This window comes from Protopterus annectens, chromosome 10.part0 (genome assembly GCF_019279795.1).
Source record: "Protopterus annectens isolate FY-2018-M chromosome 10.part0, PAN1.0, whole genome shotgun sequence".
NCBI lineage: Eukaryota > Metazoa > Chordata > Ceratodontiformes > Protopteridae > Protopterus > Protopterus annectens.
In genome coordinates, this window is record NC_056744.1 from 620982883 (window position 1) to 621007671 (window position 24789).

General features: G+C 39.1%; 1 protein-coding gene across 1 annotated transcript in view; it reads left to right on the forward strand.

Moving 5' to 3' along the window:
- LRP8 (LDL receptor related protein 8) overlaps positions 1-24789 on the forward strand; it is a 1993970-nt gene that overhangs the window by 1845352 nt on the left and 123829 nt on the right. The gene's annotated exons all lie outside the window — the stretch shown is intronic.

The following is a 24789-nucleotide window of genomic DNA, read 5'->3' on the forward strand; positions in this document are numbered from 1 at the left end:
AAGCTATGATGTGATTCTGGACTTATTTTAGAGTCACTCAGTCACACAGTATGAAAGTGAAAGATGTGAGACTCTGGTCAGGTCATATTGATGAAACTCATTCAAGGTTCTTTACTGTGATCTTTAAGCTGTGTTTCCATCTTTAAAACTAATATAGGACATTCCAAATGGTGTGACTGTAATTGCAAAATTGCCTGATAGCATGTATTAGGAGGGTCAAGGGCAAAGATGTGTGAGAGTGACAGCATCCAAGGTCACAGCTTAGTGAAGCGCACAGAAGGGGTATAAGGCCAAATAGCAGGACTCTGCACCAACATATGTCAGTTCGGGCTTGCAAGCTAAATAACATAATGGGCAACCACAAGGTGATGTGCTGCCAGCCCCTAGGCTTTCCTGGAGTAGCTGCAACATACTACAGTCAGTTGTACCACGTGACCAATTTACATCTTGGTATTAGGGCATGGAAAGTTTGGCATCTTTTTCACAGATAAAAAGTATCAAGATTTTTTTTTTTTATTGTGAGTTGAATTTGTGGATTGTTATTAATGTATGAGTAATATTTTTTTCTTAGATTGGTCTAATAAAATCTCAATTCTCACTCCGCTTTATTACAGTAAGTGCATAAGTTTTTATTTCACAAGAGTGTTCGAATAACAAACATTTTGGGTGGCCACGGTGGTGCAGCGGTTAGCATTGCCGCCTCACAGCAAGAGGGATCTGTGGTCTCGTGGGTTTCCTCCGCGTGTTCCGGTTACCTCCCACATCCCAAAGACATGCTGTAGGTGGATCGGACACTCTAAATTGGCCCTAGGTGTGAGTGTGTGCATGTGTGTGCCTTCTGTGGAAGGTTGAGCAGCAGGCTGGCAACTCGACAATGTAAAAACTTCACTGCCAATCATTCTGCGGACCATTGTTCCGCTGTGGTGACCCCTAACCAGGATAAGCCGAAAGGAGATGATGATGTTCGCATAACAAATATTTACTGCAATCATAATCATTCGCTGTTATGAATTAGCACTTTGGTCTTCCAAACCTGCAATATCTAACATTTTGAGACTCTTCTTGCATCTAGTGGTAAAAATGCAAAAGTAAATGGACTTGGAACATTATTATTAGTAAGTGACATTTCCCAGCAATCTAACCTAACACTAGTATGTCAACAACACCATCTTCTTCACTACTAATTTCTCAACAAGACTTTTCGAAGATTTTTTTTTTTAATGGCTTCTTTTCCTTATTAGCACTTTACCGTTTGGAGTTGTTTGTTCTTTGCTATTTTTTGCCTCAGCTGCCTGCCGATCATCACCATCCCTCACAACCAATGGACTCATTTGTTCTCCATCACTGAGGAAAAAGTTGACTTTAAAAGGCATGATTTAGGCATCCAGCAGAGGTGATTAAGCTTCTTCCTTGCCTGAACCCTAATCCTCAGCATGCAGACGTCAAAATGTTGGGGAAAACCTTGCTATGGGCTCTCAGCAGGGTTGTCACCCTCATCTCCTCAAGGGACATTCCCTCCAAGCAACCCCCCCCAAAAAAAGCACAAATGGTGTTTTACTGATCTCCACAATGGAAGTCATACAGGCCCATGTAATTATATATACCTACTCCAAGACTGTACAAGCCCCAGGAAGGGTCATATTCTCCACACCCCAGGGACTGTCAATCTCACACACCTGTCGACATTGGGGAGTTTTGATTAATAAGAGTGCTCCCATACAGATATTTAGATGATATATATATATATATATATATATATATATATATATATATATATATATATATATATATATATATATATAAATTTTCTCATTTTTCTGGACTCAGCATTTACTTCTACAATATTCACATCCATACATTTTCCTTTTTGATTATTACAAATTATACTTTTTCTTAATTGATTTATTTTGAAGGAGAACTGTTTCTGATGTGTGAATGTAATTTTGTTGTTTTCTGAAACCATTTATATATTAAGTAAATTTTTTGCTCAAATTTGTTTCCTTTGTATAAGTGTGTTTTATAGGCTTATAGGGGGTTACTAGGCAATGGCCCTAGAGCCTTTTTAAGACCAACCATTCCATTTGTGCCCCAATTATCAATGCCGACAGACTAGAAAAGCTTTGGTATATGCCTGTTGTATGCCATTTCCCTTGTTTGTGATGTAAATAAATCAATGCCCAGTTCCCTCTGAATACTAGCTTGTTACAATAGAATCCAGACTGTACACAAAGTTTTGCTGTTTGTTTATATTGAAGAGGTTAGGGCTGGTGCTCTTGCTGTTTTGCAAAAGGACATGTGCCTAACACACCACTGACCATGAAAATGTTATTGCTACCACTCTGCTGTCAACAGCTAATAAGCACTGTATGGTAATAAATAAAAAATGTAATCTTAGAAGAAGTTTCTGCTTCATTAAGACTTAATCCATTGTTCATATGCTTAGGTTGACAGATGTGAGAGACTGCACAATCCTCGGTGCTGGAAAAATGTGCCCTTTCCCTGACATTGTGCAATCTCGGAGTTAGTATATATAATTACTAGGGGGTGTGGGGTGCCATTTCTGTTGACTGCTGTCCCTCCTGCTGCAGTTATTTTCAGCTTGTCTCAGAATAATACTTTTGTGTAGGTCTTCACTTTCACCATGTTTCAACTATATTTTCTAGGACAAGGTATTTTGGACTGACCTGGAGAATGAAGCAGTTTTCTGTGCCAGTCGAGTAAATGGCCAAGATATCTTCTTACTCACTGAAAATCTGAATAATCCTCACTCGATTGTGGTGTTTCATGAGCTCAAACAACCGCAAGGTAAACTTATAAATAGTTTTTACTGTTTTGTGTAAATGATACTCCATAGGTTTTATTATTTAGCATTTTACCTTTTCAGAAACATTCCTTTTATTTTCATTGACCCCCCCCCCCACCCTTCTGTGCAGCCTTCTGCTTTGATGTTTTCCTGTTTCTGTATTTTAAGTGCACTTATTTATTCGTTTATTTGATTAATTCTAAGGAGTGAGTCGAAGAAGAGAGTGCTAAAATGATGAAATACCCAAGAATACTGCAATGTGCACAAGAAGTAGTTTAAAAAACAGAAAACTGTCGTGATAAAGGCATATCAAGCTCCAAAGCTTAGAGGCAGACAGGTCTGATAGTGAGTTAGATGAGGAAGATGAAGAAAGTGAAATAGAATGAGGGAGATAACGTTGAGTTAGAACCCAATATGGGAGACTAAATATAGAATGGCCATGGAATTCATAGCAGAGGAAATGTGTGGTAAGTTTAGAACTTGGGGATTCGGTGAGTAAGATTTCTGCCTCGCACCTCCAACATCCTGGCTTTTGTTCTGTTTCTGTGTGTAGGAAGCCCCCCCCCGGCTGCATATTTTTCAGCAGATGCTATGCCTTGCGCCTTCTTCACAAAGAAGTTATTTGATTAGCTTCCAAATTATACATATATATTGCATCTACCATTTTCCTTGTGACTGATAAAAACAGTCTGGGAAAGATGAGTTAATTTACTAGGTTAACAAGTAAGAAACATAAGACACAAGGATGAAAGAAGGAGAAGGAATCTTTATATGGCATTAAAGGTGTGAACATGCATGGAGAGTATGAGAGATATGGGGGATCTGTTTAATATTTTTAGCAAAGGTAGTGAGACACATTCTGTTTTCTTTGTGTTCCCTTAGTATGTAAGGCATGCTACCCATAAATAACTTGATTCAGGGAAGCTATGATGTGATTCTAGACTTATTTTAGAGTCACTCAGTCACACAGTATGAAAGTGAAAGATGTGAGACTCTGGTCAGGTCATATTGATGAAACTCATTCAAGGTTCTTTACTGTGATCTTTAAACTGTGTTTCCATCTTTAAAACTAATATAGGACATTCCAAATGGTGTGACTGTAATTGCAAAATTGCCTGATAGCATGTATTAAGAGGGTCAAGGGCAAAGATGTGTGAGTGTGACAGCATCCAAGGTCACAGCTTAGTGAAGCACACAGAAGGGGTATAAGGCCAAATAGCAGGACTCTACACCAACATCTGTCAGTTCGGGCTTGCAAGTTAAATAACATAATGGGCAACCACAAGGTGATGTGCTGCCAGCCCCTAGGCTTTCCTGGAGTAGCTGCAACATACTACAGTCAATTGTACCACGTGACCAATTTACATCTTGGTATTAAGGCATGGAAAGTTTGGCATCTTTTTCACAGATAAAAAATATCAAGATTTTTTTTTTATTGTGAGTTGAATTTATGGATTGTTATTAATGTATGAGTAATATTTTTTTCTTAGATTGGTCTAATAAAATCTCAGTTCTCACTCCGCTTTATTACAGTAAGTGCATAAGTTTTTATTTCACAAGTGTGTTCGAATAACAAACATTTTGGGTGGCCACGGTAGTGCAGCGGTTAGCATTGCCGCCTCACAGCAAGAGGTTCTGTGGTCAAGTGGGTTTCCTCCGAGTGCTCCGGTTACCTCCCACATCCCAAAGACATGCTGTAGGTGGATCGGACACTCTAAATTGGCCCTAGGTGTGAGTGTGTGCATGTGTGTACCTTCTGTGGAAGGTTGAGCACCAGGCTGGCAACTCGACAATGTAAAAACTTCACTGCCAATCGTTCTGCGGACCGTTGTTCCACTGTGGTGACCCCTAACCAGTATAAGCCGAAAGGAGATGATGATGTTCACATAACAAATATTTACTGCAATCATAATCATTCGCTGTTATGAATTAGCACTTTGGTTTTCCATACCTGCAATATCTAACATTTTGAGACTCTTCTTGCAATTGGTGGTAAAAATGCAAAAGTAAATGGACTTGGAACATTATTATTAGTAAGTGACATTTCCCAGCAATCTAACTTAACACTAGTATGTCAACAACACCATCTTCTTCACTACTAATTTCTCAACAAGACTGTTCGAAGATTATTTTTTTTTAATGGCTTCTTTTCCTTATTAGCACTTTACCATTTGGAGTTGTTTGTTCTTTGCTATTTTTTGCCTCAGCTGCCTGCCGATCATCACCATCCCTCACAACCAATGGACTCATTTGTTCTCCATCACTGAGGAAAAAGTTGGCTTTAAAAGGCATGATTTAGGCATCCAGCAGAGGTGATTAAGCTTCTTCCTTGCCTGAACCCTAATGCTCAGCATGCAGACGTCAAAATGTTGGGGAAAACCTTGGTATGGGCTCTCAGCAGGGTTGTCACCCTCATCTCCTCAAGGGACATTCCCTCCAAGCAACCCCCCCCCCCAAAAAGCACAAATGGTGTTTTTACTGATCTCCACAATGGAAGTCATACAGGCCCATGTACCTCTAACTGTGCACAGTCTTCCCCACTTCCACAAGAGAGGTAAGTGGGCCACGCCTTCCACAGGAGAGGTAAGTGGACATTCCACATTGTCTCTGCTAGGCTTCTCCAATGCTGGGGATGTTAATCACACCCTGGTCACCTGGATCACACTAAGGGCTCTGTCGTTTTGTGCTTTACCATCTGGAGTATTGAACACCATTCATCTCAGCTGCATATACTTCAAGACGTGCTGATTGCCAAGATAAGCCTTGCTGCATCCCAGCATATTTCCTTCATGCAGTTTAAAAAGACTTTGTCACTTATGAAAATACTTCTTTGTTTATTGAGTCTGTTTTTTTTTTCTTTACCTTAATGTTATTTTTTGAGCTGATAGTGAAGTAGATGTCAGTAAGTTTAGTGTCAGCCTGTGAACCATAAGTAGTTTTTCAAAGACAGTCTAATACCTTATAACAGAGTCTTTGTGAATTTCAGCAAAGCAATAAAGCAGTCACTGCTGTTGTTGTGAGCTTTCTTCATTAAGTACTTAAAAGTTTGAATGGTTCCTTCAGTTGACCAGTAGGCAGACTTTGATTCTGTATTTACATATTGAGGGACCATTCTTTGGTAAAACAATGTAAGTTTACAGGTTCATAGGTAAGTACTAGGCTACTGGCCTTGGGGCCTATATAAGACTAGCCAAAAAAGTTCCCTGGCTTTCACCACCCAAGAAAGTTATTTTCCTGTGCCCCTGTCTAGCAGAGCCACAGACGTGATCCATGGGGTGAATTTCCTATTTCCCATCCATTTGTCAATATTTTTCTTAAAGAGAGCTAATGAGGAGCTTTGCTTGACATGAAAGGGTAGTCTGTTCGAGAGCATGGGAAGTCTCTGGGACAGGAATCATGTTCTGTTTATTATGGTGGCAAGGTTTAGGTCCCTGGAGCATGTGGCTCAGAGGGATTGGGGTTTCTTTAAGTGTAGCATGTCCAATAGATCTGGGTTTGACATGACTTTGTATGTTAGGTAGAGGTTGCCTCTGAGTAGGCGATAAGCAACGGAGTAGAGCTCGAGTTTTTTGAGACGGTCTGCATATGGCATCTATTTGAGGCTGGTAATCCTCTTAGTGAGGTATTTCTGTGGCCTTTCTAGTTGTTGTAGATGTCTTGTGAGGTACATGACAAATGGAGCGTTGTACACTATAATGGGTCTGATGAGGGATGAGTAGAGAGGAACAATGACCTCTTTTGTTTCTGGAGGTGAACCCCTTTGTGATGAGGTGTGCCACTTAGAAGGATTTCCTGACTACTGTACGATGTGATTATCAAAGGAGAGACTACTGTCCACCTGTGTCCCAAGGTCTCTTATCACACTTTCGGTGTTTAGTAAGCTACCACCTATGTGGTAGTTCATGGGTACAGTGTTTTTCCCAAAGGGGATGACAATGCACTTCTTGGTATTGAGTTTAAGGCAATAACTTTGACACCAAGCATCAGTCTCAGTAAGGTCCCTTTGTAGAATGTCCACATCATTAGGCAAATCTATTATGGCACCTAGTTTGCAGTCATCTGTGAACTTCATTAGCCAAAGACCTGCTGTATTAGCCTGGATTTCTGAGAAGTAGATGCCAAACAGGAGAGGACCCATGACTGAGCCCTGTGGTACTCCACTTGTCACTGGTCTGAAGTTGGATTTGGAGTTGGCTACTTTCACTGTGTAGGTTCTGTCAGTGAACCAGTTGGCCACCCTTCTTGTGACACAGGGATTTATGCCCAGTCTAGTGAGTTAATATATAATTCCAGAGTGGGAAATGGTGTCAAAAGCCTTGGTGAGGTCAAGATAGGCTGTGTGCACCACCTTACCCTCATCCATGGCTCTGGTGACTGCTTCAAAGAAGTCAGTCAGGTTTAGGAGACATGACCTACATTTTACAAACCCAAACTGAGTGGGATCCAGAGTTTGGAGATTACCTATGTCCTTGTTTATAAGCTCCAAGATGATACATTCCATGGCCTTGCAGACCAGGCTCATCATTAATACCACTCTTTGGGGATACAGACATCCATGCCTTAATGCATTAATGGCACTTTATATAATTGACTTGTAGGGTCTGGCTAACTGCTTGTGGAAACTTTGAATAGTTTTCATTGGCTCAGTGGCATAGAGGGATAGTGCGCTGACCATGACTCACATGACCTGGGCTAGATTACAGTCCCAATGTTGGAGAAACCAGGTGGGAGTAGGGTAACAATGAGGACCTGAGCATGCTTGCTTCTCTCATGGGTGGGGCACATGCCTAGGAATATGTGCTCTATTGGAGTAGCAACAAAGAATTTGCCTCTTTAAGGGAGGTAGAACGTCTGTAGTATTATGTCACTTTTAGAAATGAATGACAGCCTGTACAATGTCCATTGCAAGCCCTACCCCAGTGGGGTTGCTGTGTATGTATGGGGAAAAACATCAGGACAAAGTAAGTGTCCTGACCCCCTATGTGAATGATGGCATTGCTCCAAGCATGCCTGTTCCCCTCACTGAAATGAAAATGTATATGAACTAGGGCTGTTGTAATTGGGGGAGTGACTGGGACAGTAAAGTGGTTTAGGGTGGCTAGATGGTCACATGGGAATTGGAGCAAAGAATGGATCCAAATTAATACTTATCAGTTCACATTAGATATAAGTCACTTTCATAGTGAAAATGATTTCAACCAACCCTAGACCATGATCCAGGAAATGACATAACTGGCCATCTGTTGAGTATTATTCTGAAGCACGTTACGCAACACACTACAGCTGTGCCTGCTCAGTCTGAGATGACATCCTGAGCCAAAGTAAATCATTATGTGATGTTCTCTTTGCATGTACCTATTCCTAAATGAGACAGATGAATTCATTCCGTATTTCCTATCAGTTCTAATCTGCAATAGTTAACACATTTGAACAGGTGACCTAAGATATAATTTATATCATTTCTCAATGAAAAATAGTCTGACTTTCCTTATAAATGGCTCATTTCAGCTCAATCCAGGCCCTGATAGAAACTTCCTTTAATATTCTCAGTTGTGGATCTCTGAATTTTTGTTTATTTACATATTGTTTACTGACCTAGTCCCACTAGGCCTGTGACCCCTTTTCAATGGGAAACCCATGGTGATATTCATACTGATGAGAGAAATTTGGCCTGGGCACTGTTGAACTTTCTGTACACTTTTCTATAAGATCTGTGGGATCTTCTACATCTGTCTTCACTACCAGCAGCTCAGTCATACATTATGATATTGAAGTGGCTGAATAACAATGGAAACGTAAGCCACAAACCATCGTAGAAAATTATGAAGTTTATATCACATGGGATCACCCATTACCAACAGTTCAAAAGATAGATGCTAGAAAACTGGAAATAGTGGTCCAAGAAAAGAAGACAAAAGTAGCATTGATCATTGAAATCACCACACCCAGTGACTACAGTGTCTTGCGTACAGAAAGACACAAAGTCATAAAACACCAGGATCTGCAGGCAGAAACAAGAGCAATGTGGAAGAAAGATACCCAGACAGTTCCAATAGTAGTAGGAGCAATGGGTCTTATGAAAAAGAATCTACAGTTGTATTTAGATATGTTATCAATCCATGTAACCCCATATGAATTGCAGGAGGAGTCATTACTGGGCACATTGCAGGTGCTACGAAGAGCACTTTTGGCTAACATCAAAGATTAAAACAATACTAATTTCATGAACTTTAATCATACTTTGACTTAGGAATGGGGTCCAGTCCCATCATGGTATTAGAAACTCAAAAGATTTGAAGAAATTAAAAAGTGACTGAACTAGCACAGGCTCATCTTCTAATCCATTAGTGTTCCAGTGCTCTGCTCTGGAGGGTAAATTGCCTAGATTGATGAGTCATTGATGTGCATACGAGGCAAGTTCCATGCAGAGCAGTGCGTAAAGTGCATATGTGTTCTCAGTAAGTGGAGTGAGAGCATGTGCAGCTTCTCTCTGCTCAGATCGCCAGTTCATGTAAGTAGTGCAATGAAGTGTGTCCGTGTCTATATGGTCTATGTGCATAGGGGCAGTGTGTATGCTTGGGTTTTGTGAGCATTTGTGCATTACTGATTATTGTGAGTGTGTGTATGTATGTATGTGTCTCTGTGTGTGGTGGATGACTGGTGCCTCACATGAATTGTGGCTGCTATGGATGGGGAGCTTGCGCAGGCAATGAAGATGTGTATGGTGAGCGTCTGTGCAGGGTGTATGACTGTATGTCTTTGTGTGGTCTTTGCTGTCAGATAGGGGAGTCTGATTAGAGTAGAGCCACTATCTGTTGTGGTCCTGTTGTAATTATCATTCACTGTCCGTGAGCAGCTGGGGTCCGTCCAGTAACATAAGTTGTGTGTTTGTGTGTGTATCTGTGTTTGCATGTGCATGTGTTACTGTTATCTGTGTGTTGGTGTGTGTGAATGTATTTTTCCTGTAGGTGCCTATGCAACCAACTAGTGAAGGTTGGAAGGCTCTTAACTGAGCAGTTGTTTAAAATACTCAGATGAGTGATTCATAGTCATGCAAATTATTTTTAGTGCTACAAGGATGTGCATGCCTGACAATGAATCGCATTATAGTGGAGCAGCACAAGTTGCCTTATTTGTGCACTGAGAAATTGCTGCTGCATCTTTAACTGTGAATCCCTCTCATTATTTTTAAAAACATGCCAGCATTTTACAACCTTGGTAGTGATTTGTGTAAAGGTATTCTATTATGGTTTATGATTATTTTGTGCTTCAACATTGTTACCATAAATATACTGATAAAAGTCTCTGATCTTTCTTAAATTGGACCTCGTAGTCATCGATGTACTGCCACAAACATTCGCAAACAATTTCTTCTCAAAATGTGCATATCTCTTCCGTCAGTCAACGAATGTTGTCTAACCATAAGTCACAGGATTTCCTTAATTTAAAATCACAGATCAAGCACCATTCTAACTAGCAGCTGTGATAGGTTTGGTCATGTCAGTCATAAAACTTCAGTGTAAATACTCTAGTTACCAATGCCTTGAGTAGGTAAAGGCTTTTATTCAAGAATGTGTCTGGTACCAGAGAAGCTTTCCTGTCCAAATTAGTTTGTGAAAGCTCCAAAGTTCAAAACATTATCCCTTTATCACTTGTTGCCTTTCATTCCCTCTTTAAGTTATTTAGTGATCCTAGATTTAAAGAATATTCATCATCACGTTCCTATAATACCAGGTTTCAAATCTTTCTTAAGGTTGTCTTTGTCTGGATCACAGTTTCAGTTCTCTGCATTTTGATTTATCCACTGCTCCACAAAGTCCTTATTTAGATGACTTGCTTATCTTGGCAGACCCATGTTTCAGTACTGACACTGCAGTGCAGCACTAGGGGTAGTATGCTCCTGGTGCACTTTCCTTCAAATAAAATAGTGCCATCAGCTGAGCTGGTCCCACAGCACTTGCCAAAAAGAGTAGGAGTGTCTTTATTTAAAATTTGAAAAACAACCATAAAAAAATTATACTGTAAATGTTTTGCAATAATAAAATTACTTAATAGTACCTTTCTACCCTCATCTAAATGCAGCACAAAACTAAGAACGTGAAAAAAATGGCTAAATAACCAGAACAAACAGTTATAACTAAATACTTTAAATACACTTTCATAATCCAACTTAGCTGTTTTGCCCTTTCACCACAAGGCTTCATCAGAGTTGCATAAAATCATTTGAAATTAATTTAAATCACTTCTCCCATGCAAAACGTCATAACAACAACCAATGAAAATTAATCCATGTTAAATCCATTGTGATACTGATGTTTATAATCTAAAACTCATGTTCAAAAGTACATTTTAATAATTTATCACTGAAACAAAAATGTAAAAAATGCATAATAAAAAATATGAACCATTAGACTTGGACGGTATTTCACTTTAAGTGAATTCAGTAGTTCTCATAGGTTCAAAGGTAGGTACTGGGCTATCGGCCCAAGGGTCTAAGTAAGCCTAGCCAACAAGATTCCCTGGCTTATGCCACCCAAGAAAGTTATTTTCCTGTGCCCCTGTCGAGCAGAGCCACCGAAGTGATCCCTGGGGTGTATTTCCTAGTTCCCATCCACTTATCAAGATTTTTCTTGAAGAGTGCTAAGGGGGAACTTTGCTTGACATAGATGGGTAGCTTGTTCCAGAGTATGGGAAGTCTCTGGGACAGGAATCTATCCCTCCAGCATGTTCTGTTTATTGTGGTGACAAGGTTTAGGTCCCTAGAGCATGTAGCTCTGAGGGATTGAGATTTTTTTTAGGTGTAGCATGTCCAACAGCTCTGGGTTTGACATAACTTTATATGTTAGGCAGAGATCACCTCAGAGTAGGCTATATGCTTTCTCGAGGGGAACTTCCCAATGTAGCAATCATCTTTATTATATTTACATGTATCCTTCACGTTTTTATTATGCATTTTTTTACATTTTTGTTTCAGTGATAGTTATTGAAATGTATTTTTGAACATGAGTTTTAGATTATAAACGTCAGTATCACAATGGATTTAACATGGATTCATTTTCATTGGTTGCTGTTGTGACGTTATGGTTGGGAGAAGGTATTTGAATTAATTTCAAATGACTTTTTGCAACTCTGATGAAGCCTTGTGGTGGCAGGTTGAAAGTGCTAAGTTGGATTATTAAAGTGTATTTAAAGTGTTCCGTTGTGGCTGTTTGTTCTGTTTTTTTAGCTGCTTTTTCACCTTTCTACCCTGCACAGCATATTTTTGTCTGACTACTGCTTCTCTCACATCTTTCTTTTATTTAATGTAAACATATATTGCTCCTTCAAAAATACCCTATAATTTCTTTAAGCACTTGTATGCACCTAAAACTGTGTTCCCATATTCTTTCCTTCTTGTCCTCTTTTAAACTTAATCACCATATTCCTTTACCTCTTGTATCTCATTCACCATTCTGTCCAGTTATCATAGAAAAAGGACATTCATTTTCTAAAACATGCATGCATTTCACACAACTGTACATGTCTATTTCCTTCCCATGAATCACAAATAATTGCCTGTCCTGAGTCATTAATAGTTTTATATCATTGTCCTTTGATTGTTTGTTGAAGTAAAGTACTGATCCGCATAGCCCCTTTTCAGAATCAGCCCTGGAGCACTGTCTGGTTAAGTGATTTGCTCACAGTGAGCAAATGACGATAAAACTGAATCCAACCACAGACCACAGCAAGCAACTCGGTAATCTCTCATAGCCTTACTCCTCCTCTATGCTGTCAGACTGGGTTAATTTGTAGTTGTTGATAATGCCAAGAGCCATACATTGCTTATTACCAACATTCCAGTGTTTTGCACTTCCATATACATTTTTCACATCCTCTAAACAGATTATAGCAAACTCTCCATGCTTTTTCCATTGAAACACAGGTAATTAATGTGACCAGTTCTTAATGTTGTTGTTGTTGTTTGCTTTTTTTTCGGTTAGTTAGTCCACAGGCGGAACTCCGGTCTGCTAATGATTGGCAGTAGATTTTTACGCGTGCGAGTTGCCCAGCTCTGGCACAACATTCAACAAACAGCACCATTAATGCATGACCAGTTCTTAATACTGTTCTCATTTAGTGGCAAAAGCTTAAATAAAGTATTTTATGAAAACCCTTTCATCTTTATTATTTTAAGAAATATTTTCCTGTAGTTTGCCTTTCTACTACTTTAGATAAATTTGCACAGTGTTTTCCCGTTCTTCAGTTTCTGACCCATATTCTTTTAATGTACTAATGTTTGGAATGGCAAAATCATCGTTAAGTAGTGTAGAGTTCTAGTCTGTTTTGTATAATTGTACAAAAACATCTTGGTTTACTATTTGATCTCTGTTTTCAGCGTGTACAAATGGAGGATCTATGCAAAATGTTCGTTTGATGTGCAGTTTGAAAAAGCAAGCATGCAATTTGATTTTGTGTAACATGCCTCATTTACAGGTAATTGCATATGTCTATTGTGAACTCTCCAGCCTTTTCACAAAACTAAGAAATATTTGGCTATCTACTGAGTAATTACACTGCTACTTTTAATAAACAAAGCATTAGGAATATGGACTAACAAGGTATTGGTCATCTTTAACCACACAAAGTCTTTCCATCTCCAGTCCACAAGCCATCAAGCTCTACATTTTAAGGTACATACATGAGTTTTTCAAAACATTTCAATAATTCGATGGGGATATTTTCAGCAAAAAAAAAGTTTAGAATTACAAATAGAAATATTCCCAGTGTGATTTGGCTTGTTATGGATTAGTATCAGCTTTACTTTTTGAAAAACACTGTAAAGGTCAGACCCAAATGGTCCTTTACCAGTACATAAAACCTCCTATATGCCTTGTCCTAAAGGCTGTACAATTCCCCCCCCAAAAAAAAAAATTGTATTTGGCACCTTCACATCTGTCTCAGTGTAATTTATATATACATCATTACTCACTGATGATAATTTTCCCAGCAAGGTCTTTCACGGGTGAGGATTCTGCCATAAAAGCCCCTTCAGCACTTTCAGCAAAGATTACTGCAGCTCATTCCCAGCAAAATTAACCTGTTCATCCTCTAGCCTCATCACTGACAAACAGTTGATGTCACTAGTAGCCTCACAAGCTGGAACTTATTACAAAAACACTCTTCCAATGCAGTTATGTAATCTGTAGTGGTCTGTTCCTCCATCAGCTCATTTGACAGTCTTTTCCTTAACCCCCAGCTACGCTAGCACCATCTGTAAGTCACTTAACTTGGGAATGTCATCCCGTTTTAAACACATTTCCATAAACATGTGCCTCTGTCCTTTGCAGGCACTTGTCTTTCTGAACTGCCAACATTCGTATCTTCCATCTCAGTGCCAAACTCTGTCACAGTTTTTAACTCCCATACCTCTGTCATTGTCCCTTTCTCTAGATGAACACAGAAAAGGGAGGGGGAATTTCCGTGCTGTCCTGGCCAAATTTCTTCCATCTGTATTAATGTCACTTTGAGTTTCCTTTGAAATTATGCCACATGCATGGTACAATAAACCAGATAAAAAAAAATTAAATAAGTAAAAATAAAACTTCTCTGGTACTAGATTCTCTTGGCTTAGTTTCTCTTTAGTCTTGTTAAACTAACATTCTTTCTTTCTTTATTGCTTTATCTTTCTTTCCCCATACAGAATTATGGATAATCAAGTCTTCCCTTAACTGCTTAAATTAATATAAGGTGGTTCCACTGGCTTTGGCACACATTACGTTTCATAGTGATGTTAACAGACAGCCTGTCCCTTAACTTTATTATGCCATATACCACACAAAGTTCTCTTTCATACCAGAGAATCATATATCTCACCAAACTTAAAGTATTTGGCTTCAGTTTTTAAGATCAGTAAAATATGCATTACTGTTTTCCATTAGACTTCGTGTCCTTGTGAAGAACAATTGATGGGTACTGCAGATTATTTTTCATCGGCTCACATTAATTCTTGAAACTGCGATTTCATCACAGCAGTGCAGTCATGCTGTCCTCGTGAAATTCAAATGGCACATGTACTTTCAGTACTTCTTTCCCTGCAGCATGCCAAACTTTGCCATGTTGCACTTTATCAGGGTTCTCAGTTATTCCATTGTGGAATAAACCATGTTTTCCTTTCCTGTTCAGTTCTCAGTTATTCCTTTCAGGAACAAATTGAACTTCTGGATCCATGATTTTCAATTTTCAGATAGATTACCGTGAAGAGAAGGCTTTACTATAGATTGATATGATACTGTGTGATATTTCTGTCTGTTACTTTTGACATCATCATCAGCTCCCCTTTTCTCCATGGGGCCAGGGTGTCACATCAACTGTCACCATCTTTCTTGATTCAATGCCAATTTCTTACCTATCTGTTACTTTTGATGCCATGCCACATTTGGGATTTCAAGTTTTTGGCTTTATTACTGCAATTGTGGCACATTGCAGAAGGTCATATTATATGACTTGTCTGCACCCTGGTATTCTGACATAGAAAATGCACTAAATATTTAATGTCATGGCCTAATGTGTAATAAGGGAAAGGACTGCAGCAAAGGAGATGTCAAACTGCAAGGGGTGGATAAGAGCACAGTACAGATTGTACTCAGTGCCACTGCAGCTCTGTATGTGTGGATGGGAGAAGACATTACAGGGGTAGCAGAGCTGGCCAAGTGTAGCAGGAGCAGGGCATCAATCTCTATGCGGGCACCCTGAGTCTGACAGTAATTTGATAGTCCTTATAGCACATGGTAGTAATGTGAAGTACAGCATTCATTCTAGATAAATCAGAGCTTTGGCAAGGTTGCTATGTAGTGCATTGTAGAGACTGCTTATTTATACAGTGTTGTCCCATGAGACACCTAGTGATAGGAATGAGAAAAGCAGAGCACCTCACTGGCCCTACAGCCGAGTGACGTCTCCAGGTGTTTTTGCAGTTACACCCTACTGCTTCTCTAGGCGTCAAATATTGCCTGTTCATGTTTGCATTAATAATTCCAAAACCATGTTACATACAAGGTATTGAAAAATTTTATCTTGAAGCATACATGATAGCAAACACAATTGTATTGATATATGACCTCTGTCAATGGGTATTTGTTAAAAATGTAAGGTGATAATTTCAATTTTTAAATGCTGAAGCCACGCCCACTAGGAGTTAAAAGTACACACTCAAAAGAGCTCTACTGGGGGGAATGAGTTAAGAAAAATCTTGATGAGTGGATGGGAAATAAAAAATTCACCTTGGGGATCACTCCAGTGGCTCTACTCGACAGAGACACTAGGAACTAAGGTTGGGTGGCACGATGCCAGGGTAATCCTATGGGCTAGGCTTGTAAAGGCTCCAGGGCCATTAGCCTAGTACACACCTACCAACCTAAGACAGTGGATACTTGGTATAATAGAACTATACATCTGCCCCACACCAGCATCATTCTTAAGCATGTTCCCTGACCATATATCTAAAAGCCGACTTTTTGGCACTGTTTGTTGTGCATTCTTTGCATGGAATGTAGTCACCAGTTATAAAGTGATTAGGAGGGGGTAGATGTTGTCATTAATAGCCTGAAAGTGAGTGCTTACAACAACATAGGGCAATAACTTCAAGTAAGTAGTGAAAATCGAATATAGTAACTGTTACGGTTAAAAATGTTAAAATGTGGTTAGTACACCTGTAGAATAGATCTGTATAGCCACTCAGTGCTAATAAGAATGTATTAATGAGCTTTATCTTTAGACTTCATGGGGCGGCAGACCCTTCAGTCTGCATGATCTATCTATTTAGTGCAGTCTTTGGTGGTTCTTCTAGTTCACATGCTTGCAAATGTCAAGGCTTGAGCCAGGTTAAATGTACAACCTGTGTTGTATTACTTATTGACTTACAGCAGTGTGTCACCCGAAAAATAAATACTGGAGAAAAACACAGTTGCTGGTTGTCTGAGAAGTGCTGAGGGTTATTATGGTCATGATTCTAACAACATTAAAAAGATGGAGACCTGTTGAGCATTTATATTTTTTGCAAAACTGTTATTGCCAGGAAGAGCACATCATCATTTATGATCTGTACCTGAACAAAATGCACAAGAAATATCGTTCTGTATTATTTCAAATGTTTCTTCTCAGTTCTGTTTTGTAACTAATAAGCCATCACTTTTGCTGTCTGACATACTTCATCAAAAAGTCATTTAACACTGCCATTCTACATCAGAATTAAAATAACAGTTTCCCATTTGTGAAGTAATGCATGCAAACAGCAGTGCCAGAAAGCATGCTCCCTAAACAGTTCTGTATAGAATATTATAAAAATCACGTTTTCTGTATTATTTCTTCATTTGTACTCAGTCATGATAGTGGAAGGTATAACTATGTATTCCACAGAGCTGATAATTTACTACTTTAAATCAGCTTAGTAGTCTGTGTATTAGTGGCAATTATGCTGAGTTCCACAGTTTATATTAGCTGACTTTATGCAGCCTTGTCTTTTTCAGAATGTACAGAATCAAAGTAATAGCCATATAGTGTACTATGTCGCTTATTAAGGACATTTTGGTTACTGCAGATAATCAGAATTAACTACATTGGTATTAAATTACCATTTCAATCCCTGTCACTGATGTTTAAATTATACTGTCTTGCCATCTTTTGAAGGTAAATTGAATGCAGAAGAGGTAACCTGATTGAATGAATTTCATGGCTGTGACTCCTTGAACTGGGATAATGAGCAGATATGCCTGAAAGATACGGGTCATTGAGTTAATAAGCTTACATTCCTCTTTCACTGTCATAAGTTGAATGTGAGTGGCAGAAAGACATTTAGGAGGCACGTGGCAATATACAATTTATCAGGCATGGATCCATGGGGACTGGTTTCTCTTAAAGGAGAAGTGATAACTCCTAACTACTTAAAGCAGATTTCAGCTGCAATCATCGACCTTGCCTCCATTATATAGAAAACATAAAGCCTAGAACAGAGCACAGCAGCAGAATGACAAAAATAAAAACCTACATTACTGAAGGGGGGAACCCATCACCCGAAGGCGTAAAAAAAGATCAACGTGTAATAAAAGTGTGTTCTTTAGAGCTTTTGATTTTGTGTTGAATTTAGTTTGAGGCAGATTATTTTTGAATACCATGCAAATACTTCTTCAGAACCATTATTAAACAAGAGTCTTTGTAAAAAATAAATAAAGAGAGAATACAGAAACTTCAAGGGGGTTTTGTTCATACTTGCATTTCATTCCTTTCTTTGTTTTTTAATCGTGGATGTCAACAGGCAAATAGTCCTGCTGTCTCTTCGACTAAATCCAGAGTGGCCATCTGTCTACATCTAATAACAGAATCATGCCTTTGTGACACTGTAGTCATTGTCTCAGTAACAAATTAAACCACAACAGACTGAAAATGACACAGACAACACCAAGACTTTAATTTTATCCCACTGTCCAGCAAATACAGGAATTATTTTCATTGCATATGAAATCTCATGTTCCAAACCTGCTAAGTAATGATTGCTTATTCTTTTGTACCCATTAATTTAATTTCAGCCTGAGTGTTATGAAAATGCTCAGAGAGTAGAGGGAAGGACAAAATCATTTTTTTTAGTAAGGGAAAACATGACTGCAGTGAATGGCGGAAGGAAACAAGTGATAGAAAATAAAGGCCAGTCAGGTTTACAAAAATGGATGTTACTGTGAAGGGACAAAGGAAGCAAATATGTTGGGTATAAAAGAGAGCAGCGAAAGAAGAATTCTTTGTTTGAAAGATGCAAAGGATGATAAAGCAGATACGCAAGTCCTCAAGTGCAAAAATGATTATTTCTAATTTGTGTCTACCGGAGAGAGAGAACACAGCCCCCACACACACACACACACACACACACACACCAACTTGCAGAGAGTTACATAAGGGAACTGACAAGTGCAGCTGTGACCTCTGAACTGGGTATGCATGAATATTCTAAAGGAAGTGTGTCTTTCGGCTTTTCCCAGTTAGGGGTCGCCACAGTGGAACTCCATCTGCTAGTGATTGGCAGTGGATTTTTACGTGCCGAGTTGCCAGCCCTGACGCACAACCTTCAACAAAGGTATGCCCATTCACGCATGTCTCCACACAGAAGACTCTCTAGATGAGAATCAAACAGGACAACGTCTTACTGTGAGGCGACAACGCTACCTTGTGTTATTTTACTGCATTAAAAGAAAGTTAGCAGCCTTGAAGATAAATTCTGATTACCAACTCTTCACGTGCAAAAATTATTTCTAATTTGTATTTACTAGAGAGAGGGAATACAGAAAGTCCTTGCAGAGACTGATGTAAAGGCAGCTGACAAGAATAGCAGTGACCTCAGAATTGTGTGCTGGTGTATTCTGAAGGAAGTGTACATCATCCTATTTTACTACAGTAGAAGAAAGTTACCTGCCATAAAGATAAATCAAATTGTTGAGTGGTACTTTGCGATGACTTGCACCTTAAGACAAGAACGCAAGCAGTTTTGATTAAAAAATTTACGTGGGCTCAAGGTGGTTAAATAACTTACTCAGAGTATGCATTAAGAAAGTGGTGGGAAGAAGGAATTCAAATGTAAAACTCCTATATTGCAGCCATATACAGATATGAATAGAAAGATATTTTTGCTTGTGTTTACCTGCCAATCTGTTCTGTGTGTATGTGTGTGTTTTTATATATTTCAGTTACTTGAAAAACATTGTTGAAATAAACAACCACCAATCAAAATAATGAAGCAGAAAAATGTCAACAATTCAAATTCGAATTGACATTTTTCGAACTTACCTGAACAGCCAGTGACATTCAACACACGTTTTGCAGAGGTGCAAGCCCCCCCTGCGCCCCCCCTGCCATGTGGGGGGTTGCACCCCCCCCACACACCCCTGCTTCTTATATATTACAACTCGGAGATTGCACTACAGTGAGAAAAAGGGCAAAGTTCCCAATCTCCAGTCAGTATGTCAGTCTCACAACAGCGAATGCACACTAGCATTCACTGTTGTGGGTTCGACATATTTTGAATTGGCATTATGAGACTTTAACAAACTGCCTTTCAACAATCAAAGTTCACATAATTTGAAATTTTGATTGTAATCTATATATATATATATATATATATATATATATATATATATGTGTGTGTGTGTGTGTGTATATATATATATATATATATATATATATATATATATATATATATATATATGTGTGTGTATCTTTGCAAAGGAGTTTTCTCCTAAAGAAATGCTGGTCAGGCCCTAAATCAGTCTGCTGAATATTGTAAACTGGCCAAGCTGCGGGACAAATTTTAAGGAAAAATGCTTCTTAACTGATAATTTTCAGTATTGTGTGGGTGAATGATCAGTATAGCCTTGGTCTGACCTCATGTCAGAAACAGAAGTTGTGAAATTATATGTTGTGTGGCAAAGAAACTGCATTCTGTACAGGTACAGACAGAAAGATGATTTGATATTGAAAGAAATCATTTTACCTCAAGTATGAAAAGTGACAGCAATAAATACAATGTGCTTTGATGAAATGGTTATGCTGTTGATAGAAAATGCTACAGCGTGTTGAGGGTACATTTGCAAAAAGGAATGAAGCATTGTGTCTGACCAAGCTGTTTTTCTTATTTGTTTTACTACCATATCTTCAAAACTGTGTTCGTTTCAAAGTGTGATTTTGCAGTAGCTTTGCACATTCACCAGAGACTGGAAAAAGTCTTGTTTCTTTATGCTCTTCACTACCTCCCATCCAGCTGCTTAGCCTATGTGCCCATAGATGACCCCTTTGCTAATATTCAGTGATTCAGCATGTGTTTTTTTCAGAATGCAGGTCTCTTAACTTCTTATGGACAGAGCTTTATTAACTGCTGCATATAAAGCTGGCTTGGTGCGTGAAACTTCAGCCTTCCCCTTAATCTAGTGGTTACTGGTCAGATTCCATAGTTCATATAAACCCACTTATGTCCATTCTTTCCAGTACTCCCACACCTCTCAAGTGTACCTCATTATGAGGAATGTACCTCATTTGGGGTCTTAAAAAGTTCATTTTCCTCGGTTACACATTGAAGAGGTCTATCACACATCTAATATCAGGAATTATTCTAACTGATATCCATGGTAAATAGAAATGAATCATATTAATTAATTTAAATATATTTTTAATAAGTAAAACCAGCATATTTCACCCATAATAATACCTCCATTTTGCCCATTTGTTCCACGTTATGAGGGTTAGTGTTCCTCATTTTGGAGATGGGCGTTTGAGAGCTGAGTACTCCTACCAAAGTATCCAAGTCTCTAAATCCTAGTGCCCCCAGCTTCTTTAATCCCACTGTAACTGCCCTGACTGTTAGTTCGGTTCATCTTGTGGGACAGCATTCTTCCAGTAATTCTACAGTGGGTTCTGAATCCGCTAATCTTGATTGGGACTCTTGACTTCTTTAATCCTGGAGTGGTCCTTGGATGATGATAACCATTTAGTCCATATTAAGTCGATTCTGTAATCCTGCTGAGGGATCCTGGATTTGTTAGGCCTGATGGATCCGTCTGACAACTGCTGATGACCCTAAACTGTTAATCTGCCTTGGTTCCCTGATTCTGATATTCATTCTAAGAGCCTTCTGACTGTATCCTGCTGTCTGTATGTTTTCTCTCTCTGTTAATGTTTATGATCCTGTCTTTACAATTTTCCTGCTTGAGACTCCTTTTCATTGTTAATTTTTCTCAAGCAATATGCAAAGCTTATTCCTGTAGTAGGCCCCAGATATTTATGCTGTGGGTCCATAGACTTCATGTAATTGTGCCAGGGCCTCCTGACTGTATTAAAGATCCATAGGACCTCTTGGCACTCAGGCTTACTGGGAACCTCCACAATGCTAAAGCCAGGCCTTCTTTTGCATCAGTATGAGAGTCAATATCACTTTTATCGGTACTTTTCTGTTAAACCCCTACCACTTTGCTCTGCTTTGTTTTGGCGGTATTTTGGTAGCGGGTTTTACTTAGACAGTTTACTTGGAAGAAGAAACGTAGTCTATGTGGGTGGATTTATTAGCATCGATTACAATATAGAGTAGAACAAGGCATTCTCCTCTACTTTTAAGACTGAGCATGACCTTCTTCCTACTCAACCAGTGTCATTCTCATTCAACAGGGAGCTGCATGGTCCCAAATAACTCCATTCCTCTCAACTGTCTGTTTTTTGGAAGAATGTCCACATTTGCATCTCATATGTACGGTGAATACTGTCTGTGTAATCCCCCTTCTGATTATATATACTGTTTTAGTCTTACGTACCAACCTGGGAACACCTAATGTCTCCTCCTCCTCCTTCACAGCCACAGGTGCCTTGTCAGCAGCGCAAACTGGTAGCGGTAGGGGTTTAACGGAGAAATCCACCCATGGAAGACTACATCTCTTCTTACAATTGAATGGTGGAAGTGATATCCGGTACTGAAATATCGGCAAAACACAGCACGGTTTCAGATTTTATACCTTTCAGAAAACCATTGTTAATGCAAAATCTGCCTTTCTATCAAAGTTTGTAACAGCAACATTTTTAAAACTGTCCCTATTTCGGGGACATTTGTCTCCGTAGTGGTAGGGTTTTAACGCCGATCATCATGCCTCCCACTTTGAGGATGTACTTGCTGGGAAACAAGTACTTGTGCTCTTAAGAGTAGCTCTCACTCCTCTATTTACAGCAGTGTGAAGTGGTAGGGGATTAATGGAAAAGTACCCTTTTATCATTTTAATTGATGTGGCTGTTCCCTAGGGTTATGGTACTGATACCTGCTGGTTAAGTATGATTTATACAGTTTTTTAAATATTTTTCCATCTAGTCCCTGCTGCCACCATTCTTATTTGTTCCCCATCACTGGGTGATAGTCATTTGTGGCCACGGCATCATCTAGGCAGCTATGAGTTTTTTGTTTTGTTTTTTTTTTTTTAATTTTTGGTCCCTAGTCCCTTCCCAGTGGCTATGCATGTTTGCAGACATGAGGGCCTGTTCCTTCCTTTGCAGTTTTGCATTGTCCAACACATTCCCTGTGACGGTAGTCCTACAGACATGTGTAGCAAAAATAAGTGCATGTCCGGCCCATATGCTGCATGCTGGGTAACTGTCTTTCAAGTGCCTGACATGGGGGGATCTGTGGTTGGCTGCTCATGCCCACCCTCCCATTTTAGCTCCCCCTGTACACAGATGACTGTAAGGCAGGGTCCACTTGTACTACTTTTGTGCAAGTGTCAATGTCTTAGGTATGCTACAGACTATCATTCTATTATACTTAACTGATCTGTAGATATAGTTGCAGGAATGGCATGAGGTTTGTGTAGCCTAGACAGTAGAAGGCAGAAGGAACTGTTAAAAGAAAAACACTTATTTCTCCAACATTCGCCAGAAGAAACACAGCGATTTCGATAAGCAAATAAAAGCTTTATTTACATGCATGGAGACCTGCCACATCGATGGTGGAATGTCAGCAGTCTAACTTCTGTACAAACTGCAGGGGTTTTTATAGCCCCTTCTGCACATACACATACATACTCAACAAGATGTTTATCAGACACTGAGTTTCAGTTAAGACAGAAATATGCAAGGGTCAGTTTCAGTTAAGACAGAAATGTGCAAGGGTCATAAGATAATTACAAGTTCTGTTCTTTCTCGGACTGCAGGTTAACATCTGCACATTCTTTCATGGTCAGCCTGTTTAAACAGGTCAAACAGTTATTTTAGAAATTCTTTCTTTGCACACAAGATAGTTTAACCCTTATTATGCCTGATACAAAGTAGTTGTTCATACAGAATTTTATTACATTTCCCCCCTAACAACACTTTGTATCAGCAAAATATTTCACTACACATCCTGGTCATACAACTTTTCATTTGATTCGTATCCTTTGTACTCAAAATAGTAAGCTTTTGTCATATTGGCAGTTATTACATTAGACATCAACATTCAGATGCATGGGATACAACAGCAACCTAAAAACAAGAATATAATGGCACCAACACATACAGCAATTAAAATGTTCATAAAAACACTTCCCCAACTTCTGAACCAGGTCTGGAAGAATTCAGTCAATGGATTTTGTCCTGGTTTTGTCAGTTCAGATACCTTTTGGAGAATCTCGAGGTGACTCTCAATTTCGTGCTGATTATCTGGAATAAACGAACAGCACTCCTCTTGGATAAGAGCGCAAGTACCTCCTTTCGCCGCTAGGGTGAAATCGAGCGCCATACGGTTCTGCAACACTACTGTTCTCATTGCCGTCAATTCGTCCGTCACCAATTCTAGCGCAGAAAAAGTTGCATTACTCAGAGTCTCTAACAGTTTTGACAATTTTCTGAGTTCCCAAATAGATTTTACTGTCCCATATGCTGGAAGAATGCCAGCACCAGAAATGACATCATCACCCAAGTCCATATGTGATAGCCCCTTGCTGCTACTGTGGGCTAAATCGTGATGATAGATCCAGGATGCATCAATGTTACCTATGGGATTAATAGGTTTATTAACAGCACGTACATTTCGTATTTTACCTTGGGGTAGTGTAGATACATGTCTTATTGCTGGTACCAAATAACCTAAAAAACAACTACCAGACCAACTTTCTGGTAACCACTTATATGCCTTTCTTCCACAGACAAAGTAGCAATCCTCTACCTTAATGGTAATATTGACAGGATTAAAACGTTCCCCTGCATCCTGCAATCCTAAAAATAATAGATAATACACAGACTTCATTTTCTGAAAGAAATTAGGATCTCTAACGAGTCTCTTTATAGGTGTAAAGTTCGTTACACAACCTGAGTTATCTGCGGTACACTTATGAATTATTGTTGTATTACACTGGCTCCACCCAACTTTATTTTTGCCAAGTTTTTGAAAGCATACCGTTCCATTTTGACGACCCATGAGAGGCAATGCTATTTTATTCTTTAAGGTAACATTTGAAGTATCA